The sequence below is a fragment of the Vipera ursinii genome, assembly GCF_947247035.1.
Source record: "Vipera ursinii genome assembly, chromosome: 12".
NCBI classification, from domain to species: domain Eukaryota; kingdom Metazoa; phylum Chordata; class Lepidosauria; order Squamata; family Viperidae; genus Vipera; species Vipera ursinii.
The window spans coordinates 8,534,167-8,540,502 of record NC_139525.1 but is presented as its reverse complement, the minus strand read 5'-3'; positions in this window follow the sequence as shown (position 1 = coordinate 8,540,502).

The window sequence follows — 6,336 nt, the reverse complement described above, 5'->3', positions numbered from 1 at the left end:
GGCTGCTGCTGCCGCCGCTGAGCCTGTCCGGATCGGCGCTCCCTCCGGGCCCCCCCAGCAGCCTCCGGAGCCTGGCCAGGCGATCGCGTCGGCCCGGGGAAGGACGAAGCGGAGGTCCCCAGCGGATCGCTCGACTTTTTCGCCTGGCCCCTGGCGGCGATGGCTGCCGCGAGAGCCAACGGGCTGCACCCGGAGCCGGTCGGCGAGGAAGCGGCGGGAGGAGGAGGAGGAGGAGGAAGAGGAGGAAGAGGAGGAGGAGGGGGAGGAAGAGGAGGAGGAGGAGGGGGAGGAAGAGGAGGAGGAGGAGGAAGAGGAGGAGGAGGAGGGCGGGAGGAGGAGGAGGGGGGGAGGAGGAGGAGGGGGAGGAGGAGGAGGAGGAGGAAGAGGAGGAGGAGGAGGGGAAGGAGGAGGAGGAGGGGGGGAGGAGGAGGAGGAGGAAGAGGAGGAGGAGGGGAGGAGGAGGAGGAGGAGGAAGAGGAGGAGGAGGAGGGGGAAACGGCCCTTCTGCCGAGGCAGACAGCCAGCAGGGGGGGGATTCGCCCCCACCCCACCCCGCCCTGCCGCTGCGTGACCTGCCGGCGCCTCTTTCCCCCCCCGGCTGCTCTTTAACGGGGGGGGGGGCGCCGAGTGGGCAAAATCGGGGCGTGCCGTTTCCACGCGCGCCTCCCCCGGGCCAGACCACGCGCCGCCCTGCCCGGGCTGGCTTTAAGGAGGGCGGCGTCGAGGGGGCGAGGGGAAGGCAGAGCACCCTCCCACCCACCCCCCGCAAAAAAAAATCTCTGTCCTGCGGCGGGGTCCTGCTTGGAGCAAGGGAAGGGGGGAATCAAAGGGGTCGGGAGCTTGGTTGGTTTGGGCTGGGGGGGAAGGAGGGAGAGAGAGAGAGATGGGAGCTGGTAACTTTGGGGGACCCCCCCCCCAAGGCGTTGCTGGAGGAAAATCTCTTCCTCCCCCTTCCAGGCAGTTCCTGGGGATGGGGGTGGTGGATCCCCTCCCCACTGGTGGGCTGCGGGGGAGGCGGTTGGGCATCTCCGTGGGGACCCCCCACACCAATTTGGAAGGGCCTCCCCTCCCCCCCCCAGGTTATTGACGGTCCTTTTGCATCTTCTAGCCAAGCCAAATTGGTTGGGCGATATTTCTTTTTTTTCCCCCGGCTCGGGGCATGATTTAGGGGGCCCGTTTTTATCGCTCCCCGAAAATGGCAGTTTGTAAATGTGGGCAGATAAATAAAATGGAGGTTGATAGCAGAGGAATTAACTGGGGGGACACCGCCGGGAATTTGATAACCAGCTGGTAAGTTAGGAGACGGCACTAGGGATATATTTTATTTATTTTATTTTAATTCCATTTATATCCCGCCCTTCTCCGAAGACTCAGGGTGGCTTACAAGCTTAGCAGTAGCCTTCATTCTATGTATATGCCTGCTTGTTAGGGCTTTCAAACACACACACCCAAGCGGCATTATTACAAAGTCAGCTTAATTGCCCCCAACAATCTGGGTCCTCATTTTACCTACCTCAGAAGGATGGAAGGCTGAGTCAACCTTGAGCCTGGTGGGACTCGAACCTGCACTAATGGCAGGCAGCTGGTGTTACTTAAGGAGGCCTTAGCCCACTGCTCCACCAAGGCTCTGAAAAGTAATATAAAAGGAATGAACACCAAAAGCTGCTTTTGCTTCTGGCTCCTGCTTTTTATTCCAGGATGAGAGCAAAGATCGTGTTATTGAACGCATAACTTGGCTGGAAAATTATATGGACACTGAGCAGCACATTTTTTATTTAAAAAAATAAACTTTTATGAAAGAAAAAAAAACTACTGGCAGATGCAAATTGCAGGCTTTAAAAACTAGAACCCAAAGCACCCCAAATTTAAATCTTAAGTGCTTGACTGGTGGAAATTTATGGGAATAGACCCAATTGGTTACAACAGTGCCCCATTAATAGGCTGGAGGAGAACCAGCAGCTAGAAAGGGTTGTGTTATCAATACTGTTAGGAGAATCCTCTTGTTATTAAAGGTTAATTCAACCTATAACCCATTTATGATAAAAGAATATTTAAAGATTTTTGCGGATTAGATGCAGAGCTCAAACAGCAGTTGAAACATGTAACTTGACATCCTTGGAGTCTCTCAATTGATTATGTGCCAAGTCAGTCTCAACTTTTTTGCAACCCAATAGATTTTGTCTGTGATATTCTGCATCTAACAGAACATCTTGAGAACTTCTAAGGGAGCACCCATTGTTGCTTGTTGTTGGTTGTCCTCTCCTCCTCTTTCCGTCCACCTTACCCAACATTAGGGCATTCTCCAGAGATATGTTTCTGAAGTCGGATAATTTGAGCTTGGTCCTTTGTTCCTTGAGGGAGAAACTCTATCTGACTTTCTCGCAAAGTTGTCAGGAAATCAAGAAGAAATGGAGCAGATTAAAAAAAAAAATCCTGTAGAAGTATGGAGTACTAAAAAAAATAATAGGTGAGATGTCTTCAGCTCCAATATTTTGTAAGGTTTGTTCATCTCTGGTTAAGATTCCAATGTAAATCAAGAGTTTGCTCTTTCTTTGCTATCAGCTCTGCAAAATGTCTCATTGGGATGGAGGTAGATCATTTAAAATTTTCAATTATATCCTGTTTGAAAGCACTCTCTAGCTCTTGAACAAGACAGGAAATGAAATTGGACATGTCCGTGCATTTTGCTCAGAGCAGCAACTGAATCTCTCCCATCCTCTTTATTCAAAGCTTTTCCATGGCCCTTTGGGCACCCCGCTGCCCAACGTCATCCATTCAACTTAAAAACCTGTTTAGAAATGCCTATCCAACTTTCTGAGCTTCAATTGTCTCCCGCAAACCTCTTTTTCGCCTCTCCCGCCCTGCAGTAATGAACAAGAGGAACCACAGCAATCACAGAGAAGCACAATTATGTTTAAACCAATACGGCAGAGGGCTGGAACTGCGGTCTTGCTCTCAGCAGATCTCGGCAAAGGCTCCTTTCATTCAGAAAAGACGACTTGTGGGAAAGTGTGTAGTAGAGCCACTGAGGCTTGGCAACTAAAACGTATTTATTTGTACCCCACTATTGGAATTTTTTCTTAACTTAGAAATGCCAACTCAAGCCTTCTACGCCACACAGAATTATGACTTCTCCATGCACGTAGAAAATTAAATTTCTTGGAGAGGCTGGCTTCTGGTCCCCGAGTTGGCAACCTCAAGCCTGCCAGCTGTTACTGGATAGCAGCAGCTGATCCTATTGGCCAAGAGAGGGGGACCTCTCGTAATTGGAGTTCCAACATTTGGATGGCTGCACATTAACTTGACATGTTATATATGCAGGATAACTTGTGCCTGGAGGAACTTCAAAGGAAGAGGCACGTCCCGGAGCTAAGCTGACTACCTTATCTGCTATTTGTGAGAACTATCCACCTTTGGCTTTGAACACCAAGCGGTGTGAAAGCCAGGCAGTTGCAAGAATTACGGTTGGAGCAGGCAGCTCAAATTGCCTAAAGATGAAAGTGAATCACACGATATAAAAAGAAACCATACTGTAAGTCAGACTAGGCTTGTTATCAAAGTCTGATCTGGGGCCAGTTGGACCGAAAGGTGAGAGGAAGAAGCCAATAACTTTAGGCCATTTTCTTGGTACACCGGATGTGAAAAATTAAAAAGGCCTCAGGAGACCAGCCTCTTGTCAAGCTTTGCTTTAAACTGCTCAGTTCTCCAAATGGATCCAGCTGCACCCTTCTTAAATCAGGGATTCCTGATTTATTCATAGCATTAGGGATGCAGAGCACAAGCACAAGTAGGCCAGAATGAGCACAGCTGGAATACTCAGCAAGCCGTTTTACCATTCCAAGAGAAAAGGAGAGAAGCAATAGTTGGTCTATCAGGAGAAAGGAAAGAAAATAATATTAAAGATTCAGTAACTTGATACTTGTATTAACAGATGATGGGAGCATTCAGAAATCATTTCACAGTTTTTATGCAAATTTCTACAAAAGTTAGGTATCTCTGGAAAAAAATGGAATATTTGAAAAAACAAGACTTTACAGCTTTCACAATCTCAGAAAAATATATGAATAGCTCTACGTTTGAAATATTGGAATTCATTAAAAAGATCAAAATAGAGAAAGTACAAGGGCCTGACAAAATGACAAGCTCATACTACAAATGTTGAGGCGGCCAACTTTTGCATCCACTTAAAAGCACGATGAATTTTATTCTGCAGGGATCTGCTGGGCCAGAATCTTGGAAAGAGGCTAATATTGCCTTTTGCCAAATTTAACTTGACTAAAATATTTACATTAATATTGGCTGATAGATTAAAGAAAATTTTTACAGGATCTTATTTCTGATGGTCAGTGTGGGTTCTTACAGAAAAGACAATTAAGAGATAATGTGAGAACTGCAATGGATATACAGTAGTGGGCAAAAATTGTGGAAACCTTTTGGGAAAAGTGTATTTTTGAGGTTTGATGGCTAATAACACCACTTTTATCTGTACTGTATTCTATGAAAAGTTATAACCCAATAACCAGAAAAAAGACGCACAACTTGCTTAGGTTGATATCAGGTAGCTTTCCTTCATCTGATTGTAGCCAATGAGCATGAGCGTTTAGAGAGCCATCTTGCTTTGGCAATGAGCCAGTCAGATCACAGTAGGATTCAGTTTTCGATGTCATGTATTGAAGCAGAGAGGACATTTGTCAGTGTGTTATTATTATTATTATTTATTAAATTTTTATACCGCCCTTCTCCCGAAGGACTCAGGGCGGTGTACAGGGCAATAAATATTAAAAAAGAAAGTACAAAAGTTAAAAAACAAATATATATATAACAGTAACAGGCACGCATATATACAATAGTTAAAACCATATTAAAAAACCCAACCCCAAACTCGTCAGACCAGGCCAGACTGCTCAAATAAATAGGTTTTTAGATCCCGCTGGAAGGAGCGAAGGTCGGGGGCCATCCGGAGCTCAACCGGCAAGCGGTTCCACAGGTCTGGCGCGCCCACAGAGAATGCCCTCCCCCTGGGGGCCACCAGTCGACATTCTCTGATCGGAGGCACCCTGAGGAGGCCCTCTCAGCACCTTGAATCTCACCCGGAGGGCAACCGGCAGCCAATGCAGCTTGCGGAGCAAAGGTGTAACATGGGAGTATCGGGAGACTCCCAACACAACTCGTGCAGCTGCATTCTGCACCAGTTGGAGCCTCCGAGTGGTCTTCAAGGGCAGCCCCATGTAGAGAGCATTACAGTAGTCCAAACGAGAGGTCACGAGCGCATGAGTGACTGTATGCAAGGCATCCCGGTTCAGATAGGGCCGCAACTGGTGCACCAGGCAAACCTGGGCAAAGGCCCCCCTAGTCACAGCTGCTATATGATCTTCTAAAGAGAGCTGTAGGAGGACCCCCAAGTTGCGCGCCCTATCTACGGGGGGCAATAGCTCACCCCCCATAGCAAGAGATAGAATAATCTGAATTTCCCGGGATGCCGGCACGAACAGCCACTCAGTCTTGTCAGGGTTGAGCCGAAGCCTGTTCCTCCCCATCCAGACCCGGACCGCCTCCAGGCAACGGGACATCACGTCGAGGGCATCACTGGGGTGGTTTGGGGTTGAAATGAAAAGCTGGGTATCATCAGCATACTGATGATACCCAACTCCCAAACCACGAATGATCTCACCCAGAGGCTTCATATAGATGTTGAACAGGAGAGGCGAGAGGACCGATCCCTGGGGAACTCCACAAATGAGAGACCTCAAGGTCGACCTCTGCCCCCCTGCCAACGCCGACTGCGTGTTATGTGATCACTATCAAGTTAGTTGAGGGTTTTTTTTTGTGTTCTTTCATTTAGTGAGCTTGTAAAATGTAATAAAATTAAAGTAATGGTGCAAAGAGTTGACTGGTTGCCCAGAAAGCGATGTAAATTAGTATTATTAAGGCTAGAGTTATAAAGAAATTAGAAGAAAAAATTGGTGGAAACTTAACCAAAGATGGCATTTCTACTGTACACTTTTCCCAAAAGGTTTCCACAATTTTGCCCACTACTGTAATAGAGTATCTACAACAACATAATGAGAAGCAAGTGGCATTGACTTTTTCTGAATGCAGAGAAAGCTTTTGAGAATTTGGTCTTTTATGTTTACAGTTTTGGAAGACATGGATTTTGGGGAGAATTTTATTCAAAGGATTAAATCAATACCGTAGAACAGTTTTCCAACCTTTCTGGCTTTGTGGATGGGGGGGGGAGAAGAGAAAGGAATGGATGGGTCAATGTGAGTAACAGGCACGCATATGCGCTACTCCATTTGCATAAGCATCAGGCACACACACACACTTCTCGCGCAA